The sequence below is a fragment of the Chiroxiphia lanceolata genome, chromosome 9 (assembly GCF_009829145.1).
Source record: "Chiroxiphia lanceolata isolate bChiLan1 chromosome 9, bChiLan1.pri, whole genome shotgun sequence".
Classification (NCBI taxonomy): domain Eukaryota; kingdom Metazoa; phylum Chordata; class Aves; order Passeriformes; family Pipridae; genus Chiroxiphia; species Chiroxiphia lanceolata.
The window spans coordinates 28,420,999-28,435,134 of NC_045645.1; positions in this window are offsets into that span (position 1 = coordinate 28,420,999).

A 14,136-nucleotide genomic window follows, 5' to 3' on the forward strand; every position below is an offset into this window, starting at 1 on the left:
AAGGGTAAAAGCTTCAAAAAGAACTTAAAAAGCCATAATATCTATTTCCTCACAACCACCTTGATCTGTAACAGAAACAAATCACAGCCCCCATAATTTGGCAAAGAAATTTCAATATTAACTATTCCTTCTGGTTTTTTTTTTCCCTTCCATACAAGTTCTAGACCAGAAAACTATAAAGCCTCTTTATGGCTCTCTTGTATTTGTTTCCTAATGTCAATGACTGTTTAAATCTTCCTGGGGAAGTAAAGAAAGTGGTATCTTGCTTTTTTTCAATGTGCCAACAAATCCACAAAACTGATACATCAGTCCTTTTATACCATTTTTTGGTCAAAGAAAACTAATTGAGTTTAACAGCCTGCAGAGCAAATAGAATCCAGCCTTAAAGCTGACATTTATTGCCAGCATTTCCAGGCCTATCAGTGTATAAAGAGTAAAACATAATTTGATGTTGCTGCATTTGAATACAGTTCATGGCTAATTAGGTTACCAGTACCACAGACAGGGCTTAGTACTGCCCTTTTAGGACTATTTTTTTACTACACGTTGTGTGCAAATGATCACCTTGAGTATTTATTTCATCCTCTCCTTCATTTCTGTTGCTCTACAAAAATGACATGATGATATATTTGAAAGAACAAAGAAAGCAGCAGCCATGGTTTTATCCAGTTGCAGTTACTGAGAGTAACTGAAAATTTCAAGATCTCTGAATTAATCCCAGCTTTCTCCTGGTCTTCTACAGATGCTAGATATTCCACTAAAATTTTAAGCTGTCTTGTGTACAAATGCTTGTTGTGTTCTCTCTCTCTTTAGCTCCATAATATCAGCCTCCAGAGAGAGGAATCAGTCCTGGAGGTGGTGTCCTACAGAACATTTTATCTGACCAAGCCACAGCATGTACAGTCATAGTCATGTTTTCATTCCCCCTCATAACTTTGCTGAGACAGTAAACTTTAAATTACAATGTCAGTATTTTATCATTTCTAAATCTACATGTTTATTTTGCACTGCCTAAAAACTGCACCCTGAAGAGACTGCACTGTCTTGGAATTCCTGCACTGCAGGAATTTACTAAGTGTAAGTAAATATTTTACCTCAGTCCTTCTCTTCCACAGAGAAACCCATGAGAAAACAGAAGCTTCACAGCAAAATAACATTAGAAGTCTGTCGATATGAGGCAATAAAAGAGCCAAAGGACTAGTGCTGTTTCCCTTTCTCCAGTCACTGGAGACCTCACCTGGCTGTCATGATGTCGTGGTTTAGGAATGGTACTGCCCAGCTCAGTGCCCCCACGAGACTCCCAAACCAAGCACAGCTCGCCCTTGCTCTCCTCTTTTCCCACCCTCCTCCCCCTGCAGTGGCTGGAAAGGAGGCACAAAAGGCAAAGATCACGGGTTGAGATAAGAACGATTTACTGGAAATAGCAGTGAGACGAGAAACAAATAGTTATAGCAAGTTACTAAGGACAGAGGGTGCAAGAAAGAAATGATTCACATGGAAAAACAGATAATTCATGGCTCCCTCTGCCCCGTGTTTACTCACCCAGAGGGAACCCCGCCTGGCTACTGCAAAAATGAACCCTGTCCTGGCCCAAACCAGGACAAACTTTTAAAATCTGACAGAGAGAGCTGCTTACAAATTACATCTGCCAGCTCCCTCAGGACCCTGGGATGCATCTCATTGGGCCCCATGGATTTGCCTAAGTTCACCTTCCTGGGATGATTTCAAACCTGATCTTCACTTATGAGGAGAGGGATTTCTTTCCCCCAGGTCCTGACTAGAGATTTGGGGATTTGAGAAGTGTGAGAAGAGAGACCACCATTGAAAACTGAGGCAAGAACAGCTGTTGAGAACTCCAGCCTCCTCCGTGTCCATTGTCACTGTATCTCCTGTCTTATTTATTGGAGGTGCAAGGCACTGGTACAACTTTGTTAATTTTCCTTTTCTGCACAATGCACTTGTAAAAGCCATTATTATTATTATTATTATTATTATTATTACTATACACATACCCTGTCAAATTTAGCTCCAAATGTGCCTTAGCTTTACTGATCCTTTCCTCACACTCCTGGGCCGTATCCCTGTATAATTTCCAGGATTTATGTCCCTGCCTATGCAGTAGGAGAAACCTGCTTCATCCATGGCAAGGTTTGGGAGGTTTGCAGGGTCACAAAATTAATGCTATCCAAGATTAACAGGCCTGGAGGTCTGTTTGAAAGTTCTTATAAAGACTGCCAACAGTTTTTGGCTTTAAAAGCTGATCCAAGTCCAGCAAAGATCACACTTTCTGCACCTTGTTTATGTAATAAATAAATAAGGGAGCTTTTAATCCCTTTGAAATTGCACTTAGTTAAACAGCTGTAGTGTTATCTGAGTTCATGACTGAATTTAAAATGGCACAGAAATAGATCTCTGGCTGCAACTGTATTTCTCTGCAAACCTTGCAGATAAGAAAGAAGTAAAAAAAAAAAAGAGTCATTATCATCTACTACACAGAATTCTCATACACTCTTTAGCTAAATGGCAAAAAATATTGTGTGGTCACCTGAGAATTTAATTATTAATCTGGTCAGGCTCTGGAATTAATTTCTGTTGTTAATGGGAGGATTGCGTTTTCCTTTCTAGATTTAAAAATATAAGTCCTACAAGGATGTAAAAGCAAAACCTTCTACAGAGTTTTCATAGAGATCAGAAATGTATTCATTTTTTTCATCCATTTTAACTGTGCTTTTAAACTCAGGAGAGTAAGCACAAGAAACAGGAGCTCAAACTGTTAAATTTTCTGAATAAAAGCGTTGCTCGATTGTCATTAAAATACCACAAAACTATCCCATTGCAAAACACTGCAACACACAGCACCCTTTGGGGGTCAGAGTGCCTTACCTCAGAATTATCAGCACTGCAGAATGTTAACTTGAGACATATTAAGCAAAACCAGTCCTAAACTTTGTGGCTTCACTGAAGTTATGCCTGCGTTTTCTGCTGAACCCTCCCTAAACCCTTCCTGAATTTTTTGTTATTGAGGAGTTGGTAAAGATTTTTTTTCCCCCTCATCATCCTCTCTCTCCCCCTCAGAAAGGTCCAAACCCATTAAAACATGATCCTTTAATTTTTTACTGGGATACTAGAGGTTCAAAATTAGACATTTGTTCTCTTCTTCACCTCTTCTCATCCTCTATTTTTCATTGCCTGAGATATCAAATGCCTAAAAAATGGAACTACCTATTTAAAGCCAAGCAGGGAAACATTATTTGCTATTGACTTAGGTAGAAACATAATTTCACCTTTTAAGAGAAGAGAAATTTTGTATGAGCAGCCTAATAAGTGAGGGCCCTAATTTTGGCCAGTGAGTAGTGCAGGTCTTGAGACTTCAGCCTGTGTCCCTCCCTCCCTCTATTAGTGTACATTAACATCTATTGATACAGAAATAGATCTCACCTATTAAAAGACTGCTTTATGCTCTCATGGCACACATTTCAGTTTTGTAGCAGATGGTGCTTCTTGTCACTGATGCTGATCACATTTGTTTTCTAGTAGAAAGTGCAACATAACAACAAATTCAATATGCAAAAGTAAAACCAATTCCTGCATTCCACACAGAGATGTTGAAGTCCCAGGAGATCTGGCTTTGCCTGACAAAGCACAACCTCAGATGCACTTTATTTTACAGTTTAATTGCCTAAAATATTTAATCACAGCTTTCATCTTAAAATCTCAAGTTTCCTTCCCCCCTCAATGCCTCTGCAAAGGCAAGCTGTCAGAGATCATCAGACATGGACACCTTGGGAGTTCCACCTTTTCTTTCAAATCTTCTCCCCACCCCTTTAAATGGTGCATTTATTCTATAAATCTAACAGAAACACAAACTTTTCTTTTTCCATCTGCATGGGTAGTGTTTCAAGTGGACATGGAGATTCCCACTGCTGTAACCGTAAAGCTCTTTTGTGCTCTGTGCCTACATTTAGGTATTTCAAACTCAAATACAAGAAAAAGGTATAAATCAAAGCTTCACAAAAACCAGAAGGTGACAATTTGCATGCAAGATGTCAGGACAAGTCCAGAGAGTAACAATTTACCTGTAAAAAGTGAAGACAGGTGGGCAGCAGCTGAGACCCCCCTGCAGAGCTGCTCCAGCCCTGGGGAACAGCACAGCAAGGACATGGAGCTGCTGGAGAGAGTCCAGAGGAGGCACCAAGATGAGCAGAGGATGGAGCAGCTCTGCTGGGAGGAAAGGGGAGAGAGTTGGGATTGTTCAGCCTGGAGAGGAGAAGCTTTGGGGTGACCTTATTAAAGAGGGTTTATAAGAACGGTGGGGACAGAGCTTCCAGTAGGACCTGTTGCAATAGGACAAAGGGTAATGTTCTTAAACTAAAGCAGGGTAGATTTAGATCAGATATCAGGAAGAAATCTTTTACAATTATTGGTGGGGAGGCCCTGGCACAGGTTGGGCAGAGAAGCTGTGGCTGCCCCTGGATCCCTGGGAGTGTCCAAGGCCAGGTTGGACGGGGCTTGGAGCAACCTGGGCTGGTGGAAGGTGTCCCTGCCCATGGCAGGGGGTGGGATGGGATGAGCTTTGAGGTCCCTTCCAACCCAAACCACCCTGAGATCCCATGAGTCAAAGGGGTAGTTCTTATGCAAAGAAAAGGGAAAGTGCTGCCCCTCTGCTTCTCCCACCCTGTCCAGAACCCTCTCTACTATCCCTGCAAAATCTGCAAACAGCTCTGCCAAGCTGTGAACCAGCTCTGCCCAGATGGACTCTGCCAGAGGAAAACAGCACCTACCACTGCTTTTTCTCAAAGTGTTTACTGTTGCTAAGAACAGGAAGCTTTTATTCCATCCTTTTTCCTTTAACCCCTCTTCTGCTAGTTGCTGGTTTTGGATTAGAAATTGTAAGACCTGAGAAGAAAACTAAGAAAGTACTCCATTTGGGAATTAATTCTTCTTAAAAGGGAGAGCAGATCTCCACCCGTTTCTCTCTCAAAATCTCTATTGCCTCTGAGCTCTCGTTAAAAAAAAATAAAAACATTTTTTTCATCATGGCAGTCTGGTTATGTGTAGCAGCATCTAGAGAAAAGTAGTCTCTATATAACTAAGATGCTTTGCTTTGGGAATAAATATTTGCCATAAATATTTGCATAGAGGTTTCAGGAGAAGTTTCCTTTTGTATCCCATCTTATAAAGTTCAACTATTCTTTCCCGTCACCCCCATCTCCTTCATTAAGTTTTACTACAAGGGTATCTTTTGAAACAAGTCCTCAAATTTTTGTCAGGGATGCAGTTTACTGTTGAACTGCAGATTATGTCACGTGTGTGCTCTGCATCACCAGAGCTAAACTGAATCCATTCCAGAGAAGACTTTTTGAACCTGTTAGCAAGGATAGGTTATCAGCAAGATGGGAAGATAAATTTATTTACTTTCCTAAAGTTCTTTCATGGCACAACCTGGCTATAATCAGTAGCTAAGTGCTCCTTTGAGTTGATGCACAACCTTTTTTCACTCTGCAGCATGAAACAGCTATTCATCCACATCCTAATTCCAAATTACTTCAGGCTGCTAATCTCTACCATCATTTAAACTCTAATATCTTTGTTTTTCAATTAGCTGTTACTGTATCTAAATGCCCTGCCCTGGCATCTGTCTTTCCTTTTCAGGGTGTTTTAGATTCCAGATTTTTCTCCCAGGTCTCGGTTTCCTTCGTGCATACTGACAGAGCCTCCTTTCTCCTTCCTTATGAGGCATTTCCTTTGATTCCAACGTTAGTCTAAGTCCCTTTTTAAATATTTTTTCAACTTCATGCAGTCTTTACATAATATTCAAAAAAAAAAAAAAAAAAAAGCTCCGGGTATTGCAAATGAGGCTTTGCTCTGTCTATATGTGTGAGTATTTAAGTTTTGATTTATGTATCTCGCTTCTAGAGACATAACACATGCCAAGACGTTGTTTACCTTCTCTTGGTGCTCCCAGACATTGTGCAGATGGCTGATGCATTATCCTTAATCACTCTCAGGACTCGCTACTACTCAGTTCTGGAGATTAGTATTTTTATTTGTGCCGTAAAATTTTCATCATACAGTTCTGGTCTCCACCTCCACTTTTCCATGCAGAGGGATAATCACATCCTGTTGAATCAGGTCGGAATTTAGGACCATGGCACAGGGATGTTTTGCAGGACAGTTGCTTCCTTACCCACAAGAAAAATTTGCAAATGGTGTTTCTGCACTTTGTCTCCTCCCTAACCACCTTTTTTTTTTTTTCATTCAGGAAAATACAAGGAGTCACTCCAGCTGATGCCTCGGAGATCAAGTGGCTAGAGATGTTTGGGAACATATTCTATATCCAGTAATATAAAATATTGATATTTTATAGCTAATAAAAGGCCTCATTACACCAAGTAGTGCCAGAGGCCAGAAGTTTACAAGCCCAAACACCAGCTGACAGGATTTGCTGGATAAAGCAACCCTGCTGGAGTGCCCGTGTTCGTGTCCTGGGGGCTTTAATGCTACATTTCCACGCACAGGAGCTACCACATCATCTTTGGTCCCCTCCTCACAACATATTTGCTCACCTAGAAGGATGTCAACCGAGCATTTGAATAAAGGTACAAGCTGAACTCTGAACGTGAGCTGTGTTTAAGAGCCCTGGGAGCAGCAGAATCGGGTGTTTGTTATTTGCGTGCCTAAAGCAATTCCAGTGCCCAAACAGATTTGCTTGGCGGTGTGGTTTCTGTCCCTCTGACTGAGGGGGTAGGCAGGAAGCAAGAGCAGATCAAGCACAGAAAAAAAAAAAAAGGAAAATAAGTGAATCTTCCTGTTTAAATGGCAGTTCGCTAATTTGTACCTCCCTTTCCGAATTACCACCACCACCAGAAGAAATCTTCATTTCCACTTGAGTTCCAACGGAACAAACCCAAGCCATTTAAGGAATAGGTTGTGAATTGGCTGAGCTGTTGGGTCACAAAAAGTGTTTTGTTTGCGAAACATCCATTCAGAGCCTCATTACTCCAAACGAGCTCCACCTGCACTTCATTATCACAGCTTTTTTTCCTTTTGTTTTTGAAAGCGTAGGAAAATTTCACCTCCTCTAGAATCAAGTTTGTGAAACTGTAGGCAAAGGTGTTAGATGGGCAAGCTTAAATTAAAGTTTAGCTTGGTGGATGAAAGGTAATCAAGAGTGAAGAAGCCTGTACATGAAATACTACATCATTATAAGTAATAGGGTCAGAGGCACATTTTGCTGTCAAGTGTCTCCTGACCTTGCTCAGCTCTCAGGCTGCACAGATTTTATAAGCACAGTGTATTATGCAAGGTTTTGGCAGGAAACAAAACCACTTTGACTACTCTCTTTTACGAGAAACTGATGAATCTCCTTTGATTCTTGACATGAAACAAAGGACGGTGAGCGGGGACACTGGAGACAAAGGCAGGAACCCCAAGGGGTGAGTGTGATCCCCCCTTTGAGCAAACCACTGTTATCCTGGACATTCTGCAACAGACAAAGTTGATACTTTGAATTTCAACAAATAGTTGATTAAGAATAACTGTTGACTTTCCTCTCATCCCACCTCATTTTCCAAACATTTGTAGAGCTGCTTAAGGGGTCGTGAGGGGCTGAAAGCATTTTCATTTGTGTCCTGTCCTCCTATTATGTGTTTTTCAACCAGTTTTTCTTCCAAGCAGCAATCCAAACCCAAAGGACTGTTTTAATGTGCCACCTGGGGAATATTCTTGTCTTTCAATTTTCCACTTGTTTCCTCCCCTTGGGATGTTTCCCTGGGCCTTGCCTGCTGCAGTGTTTTTTGTCTCAAAACATGACTATGTCTAAGGGTTCAGAGCAGCAGCTCCACGCTGCAAGGCTGAAACTTTGCTTCTTCAGGAGCGTTTTTCAGTGCATCCTCATGTTTTCCTTCCAATTTTAAAGAAATGCCCCGTGATATTTTTGATACGTTTTCCTACAGCCCCGGTGAAGTCTCCAGCAACCAAACAATCACTTATTCTCTGACCAGGAAGTCTTACAGGAACCCTCTCCAAGATCTTTCACTGGGGAAGTTTAGCCAGGGTCAGTACTTTCCCACTAAGACACTTGAATCTTGGGTAGAGGAACATTTTATAAAAGCCAGCACCACCCCACTCACAAAGGGTTCATCACAAAGGGTTCATCCAAATGCTGCTTTCCTTACACTTTACCAATAAGATTTTTTACTCCAATCTGTCTGAATCACTTACATTACATATGCAAAAATTCATTAATATAGGTCAGATTTAAACCTGATGCAATAATATATGGTGGTTTATATATTTTGGCTTATTGCTACCACCAAATGAAAAAAAATATTCTGCTTGAAAGCAGAGAGGACCCCCATGTCATAGAATAATAGCAAAAGAGCCAAGGGGTTTATTAAATTTGACACCTAATCTTTCCATCAGGCTTATAAAAATGAGACTCTCCTGCAGGAGTGACCTAGAGCATAACAGAAGCTCTACTGCAAGATGGAGTGTTCTAAGCCACTGCTGTAAAAATGTGGGTTTAGTCACAATCACTGTGTGATAGCCCAAATTTTCTGCTTGCTACAGAAGAGCCTCATCAATAACACAATGAAAATTATTATAGAAGAACAGACATTGCTAGTACTCCTGTTTTCTTTAGCTCTAGGCCTAACTCCCAAGGTTTCTCTGCATTCCAAGGCTGGCAGCTCGGGGCTTCTTCAAGGTTTTGGGAAGGGGAGATGAACCACATGCAGTTATCACCCTGAGAGATTTTCTGGGAAGACTGGGATGCCTATGGTGAAAGTTTTGTTCTCCTCAGAACTGGGGTATGCCTGAGGCTTTTCCTGATTTTACTGGTCATTGTAAAAATCACAGATATTGGGTTACAAAGTGGTAAAAAGTTTGCCTAGTTTCAACAGTTAATATTTTAACAAAAAGCTGATTTTTCACCGCCCTGTTCAACACGGTGATCACATACTTATGAAAATGTTTCAGTGGATTTTAATGAGTGTGTTTTTTCCGAGATTTTAATTTCAGTGCTTAGAGTGGGCCAGGTGCTTAGTTGGTTTAATCCATCTACTTCTGTCAAAATCAATTATTCTGATACGATACCAGTGCAGGATTGTATCCACTACACTTTTATCAACCTGTGATCAGCAAAAAAACCCTCAACTGTTTTTGCTGAGGATGGAGATAAGACATTAGTTTCAAAGGCTTTCTATTTTTAACTGTGGCTCTTGTGTTTTCTTCCCTCTTCATGGATGAATTTTATGTGCTGCTGGATCTGTCAGCCGAAATGACAAATTTCTAACACAGTCTCTGTTAATTTTTTGAGATAGCTGAATGCAAAAATAGTGCATGTAAGTACACAGATTACAGATTTAGTGAGTTTGATTGCTATGCTTTTCCCATTCTAGCTTCTTTTTCTACCATTCCTGTAGCATATATGATCTGTTTATTAGTTTTCAAGTCTAACAATTACTGCGTGACCTTAAAGTTAACATCTAGTAGAGAATCTGTTTACCAAGGTTCCTTACAAAACTCTTAATTTTAATAGAAAATTTGGACTCTCTGTCAGTTTGCAAGTAAACTGGGGCTTTAAAATAAATAAGCAGTTTGCTTTTTATGTGGAGCTGTTGATGACAGAGATAAGAACTTAGGTGACTTTGTACATTGTATTGAGTAAAAAAGTCTCCCTGGAAGCAACTGTGTTCTTTTCCTGCACTATCAGGTCACAACACAAACATGTTTTAGCCTTGATACCATGAGGAGACTCCATTAATCTAAAGCAACTGCCATGAAAGGAAAGTCAAGTTCACAGACAGTTGTGTGAGTCGAAGATATAATTGTAGGGTCAAGTAGAATTTGTCTGTCTTATGTTCCCAGTACTTCCTCTGAGAAACTGTAAGACGAATTTACTGCTTTCTTATTCTGTTAAAGTGCATATTAACAGGTATATACAGGTCTACCTGGTTTGGAAAAGCAGCACAAATATTTCAGATCAGAAGGGAAACCTTTGCTGAAGGTGAGATAAGACACCCATTGCAACAAAGCTATTATTGTTTGTGGCAGATTTACTTCCCTTATTTTACAATATTTCCTGTAGGGCTGGTTCTCCACAACAAGCCTCAGCTTCTACTCTGCTGTCTCATCTCCTTGCAAGGCATCTAATCCTGATGGATAACCTACCCATGGCAGAAGACCTTGGGCAAGAAACACAGGGAGAATTATCCCAAACTTATTCAGGATGGGCAGACGGTTCTCGCAGTGTAACATGGGGAATACTGCTGGATTAGTGGAGGATATTAGTCATCAGGGGATACCAATAAAGAGGAGGAAAAAAAAGTAACTTTAAGGTTGAAATGGATCCAACCAACTGGATTGAAAAATATGTTACAAACAGCACTGTATTCAACCTTATTGAAGTTCAGGGTAATGTAATGTACAGGCTCCATTTTGTGTCCTAAATCCTGGGCTAGAAAACTGCCTACAACCAAACCAAGAGACTGAAGAAAATGGGGGCAGCAGGGGCCTAGATACTTTTACCTAAGGATAAAAGCCTTTCAGGATGGAAGTGAGAGGTGAAGTGCTTGAAATGTTCCCATAACTTCCAGGAAATCCCCCTGAGATGAGACTCCCCGTGGAGAAGAGCACAGTGGAGCAGGGGAAAGGTGTGAGGAGGAAGGGGCAGAGTAGAGGAGCTGTTATGGACTGACCACAACCTCCATTGCCCACCCCCTGTGCTGCCCAGTGATGGGGAGGAGGTAGAGGGGCTGGGGATGAAGTAGTTCAGCATGGGAAAAAGCAGGAGAAGGTGCTGGCTTAATTTTCTCTATTTGTTTCTAATTTACCGACTCCATTTTAAGTGGCAATAAATTGAATTAATTTTCCCCAAGCTGAGTATGCTTGGGCCATGACAGTAACTCACAAGTAGTCTCCCTGTCCTTATCTCAACCCATGAGCTTTTTCATCTTATTTTAGCTGCCTGTCCTGTTGAGAGGACATCCCATTGGGGTCTGCAGCTTCCTCCCGAGGGGCAGTGGAGGGGCAGCTCCAAACTCTGCTCTGGATCTCAGGACAAGGTTCTTCCCCCAGAGGGTGGTTGGGCACTGCCCAGGCTCCCCAGGGCAGTGGGCACAGCCCCAAGGCTGCCAGAGCTCCAGGAGGGGTTGGAAAATACTCTCAGGCACAGGGTGGGATTGTTGGGGTGTCTGTGCAAGGCCAGGGGTCAGACTGGACGATCCCTGTGGGTCCCTTCCAACTTGGAATGTTCTGGGATTCTCTGCTTCCATGAGTGGGAGTGGCTGGGTGGACATCTGGCCCTTGGCCACAGTCAACCCCCCACGAGTACAAACTATTTCTGTGACAGGAGGTACACGGAGCACTTTCTGTGTGGGTCACGGATAATTCCCACCACTTTCAGTGCTGAAGAAGGAGGTCATTGGGAATGCAGTTGGAAATCTTGCTTTTAGTATGATGCATTGCCAAAAGACATTTTAAAAAAAATTTTTCTCAAGCTACTTAGAGACTAAGTTTAAATATCTGCTGAGAAGAGAGAGAGCTTGTATACTTGCCTCCAGGAAAAGTTTTCTGTGACCAAATAATTGGGTTTCATACTGGCTGGAGACTTTGGTCATTATAGTGATGTGCTTTGGGAGCAAATTCTTTAAATATTACTGGAGAGTATCTGAGTAGGAGGAGAAGAATTCTGGGTGTAGAAGTAGATTTTCATGAAGCAGCAGGATCACTCTGCACGTCCTTTAGCTAACTAGAATGAAAAATCCTGTAAAAAACTTGTTAGGATAATGGTTTTCATTTTCTAGCACTGCAAGATGTTGCAGGTGATGATGCAGTAATTACTGTGCAACAAGCACATTTAGAAACAGCATAACTTAAAATTACTTCGTTGTTCCAATTGCTGATTTGCAAATGGAAAATACTCCCAGTACTCTATTACTACAAACAGTGGCTGCATTGGCAGACGTTGCAGAAGAGTTCTTTGCTGCTTGCCAACTTTACAGCCCTACAGGAAGAGAAACTGTTTAACTAATCCCCTGTAAAGTGCACCACAATTACCTGTGACAAGCGTAAAACGTCGCTTTGTTTATTGGTGGGGTGGTTTAACCCCAGGCAGCAACTCAGTCCCAGGCAGCTGCTCCCTCACCCCTCAGCCCCTCAGCCCCAGTGGGATGGGGACAACTGGAGAAAGGCAAAAACCCACGGGTTAAGAACATTTCAATAATTGAAACAAATTAAATAATAATAATATAAGGAAAAAGACAGAGGGGAATAAAACAAGTGGATAAAATGCAGTGCTAAAAGGATGTAGCTTAAAACAATGCCTGAAAGACATTTATCTTGTATTTCTCTAGAAACATTTAACAGTTAAAAAAGCCCTAACATCTGGTGGCCACCAGACCTTGGTAACAAGTTCATTTCTTCCCAGGCTTCTAAAAATAAAAGGGCTTTGTTATTTTTAGAATTTTGCAGTTTGGAAGAACTGAGAGATTTGAGTCGTGGTTGTGGGTTTTTTTGTTTGTTGGGTTGGTTTGTTTGTCAGTTTGTTGTTTTGTGGAGTTGTTATTTTCAGTTTAGTGGCAGGTTTAAGTTAAATGCAGTTAAAATGCACTACTTGAACTTATGTACAACCGAAGCTGATTGTAAGTTGTCAGTGGTAAAATCTGTCAGACATTGACCTACAGAACAGGAACATGAAAACAAGGAATTTTTCTCAGATCTAGACTAAAATTTTTGGTTTTCAGGCTTACTTCAGGTAGCCAGTAGTCTACAAGGCAGGGTTCAGGGGATCTGATCCAGCAACAAGTGCCTGTCTGCCCCATGTGAATCCAAAAAAGAAATATTCAGAAACTCAAATATTCAATGATCTGGTGTCTGATCTGTTAGCTACTCTTCTGATTAAAAACTTGCATGTTTTGTATTATTTCTAATTTCCAAGCAAATCAGGAACAGCTTTACAATCTTATTTTGCTGACATTATGAAAAAAATACGTATTTCCGTGCCAGCTTGGATTTGTTTTAATAATTCTTTTAACAGAAACACATAAAATAATGTCTCAGTTACAAAGAGTTGACCGTGCAACTACGATGGATCTCCATGTGATGGCACATGCCTGGGGTCCCACGGGCTCTTACTCATGGGTGATGAAGCCTTTTTAGCTTCCCAAATAATTCTCCACCTGCACAATAGCTCCACCAAACCCCTCCCGAGCTCGCTGAGCCCACGCAGACTTTGCAGCAAAATCACAGAGCAAGCAGGGACACCTGTGCCTCCACGTCCCTTGGTTTTGTGTGTGCTCAGCCACTGGTAGAGCAGCAGGAGATGTGCAAACTGTGCTCAGTTCTCGAGGAAATAAATGACCAAATGAAAGGAGAAACACGGACAGACAGAACTCACCAAGCAGAGAAACGTGGTGGCAGTTGATAACTCCCCAGAGAATGAAACACTGCTGCAACACCCAGCTTAATAATATTGCTACTGCTGACATGAGAACCTACTCCCCCCTCCTTAAGGTTTTGGTCCTATTTTCTGGGCTTTCCTACATTGGTAAGTATTTATTTAACAGATTTTGAGGTGATTGAGAAAGGAAAGCTGCATGGAGCTGCAGTATTTGGCAGACAAGACCGTTCTCTGCTTCAAAAACTCCACAGCTGCTGAGGCAGAACGACTTCCCCACTTCCAAACCTGGTCCTGGAGGCTGTGCACAGTTACCTGACTGTGCAGGCAGCTAAGCCCCCACCCAGCTGCTTGGTCATGACTTCCCTCCCTCCCCACCCCAAAGCAGAGTGGGAGAAGAGAATAAGAAAAGCAAAAATGGCTTGAGGCGAAGTCAGTTTAATGAGTATAGAAAAACTACCCCAAAACGACAATAACACCACCACCAAAAGAACAATCCCCCCAAAAAAATCCAAGTGATGCCACAGCAATCCCTGAGCAACTCCCACCAGCCAAGCCAGTCTGAGCAGTGGCTCCTCTGGAAAGGTGCTGAGCTCCACTTTGTTAGCGACTCACTTCTTTTGAAGGTGTGGTAGCAGAGCTCTCTTTGTTATACTTCACTCACCTTTTTGCCTCTTACTGTGAAAGGAAAATTCATTTTTGAGGATTCCTTTAATTTTTGTGTGAGTAGAACAAGT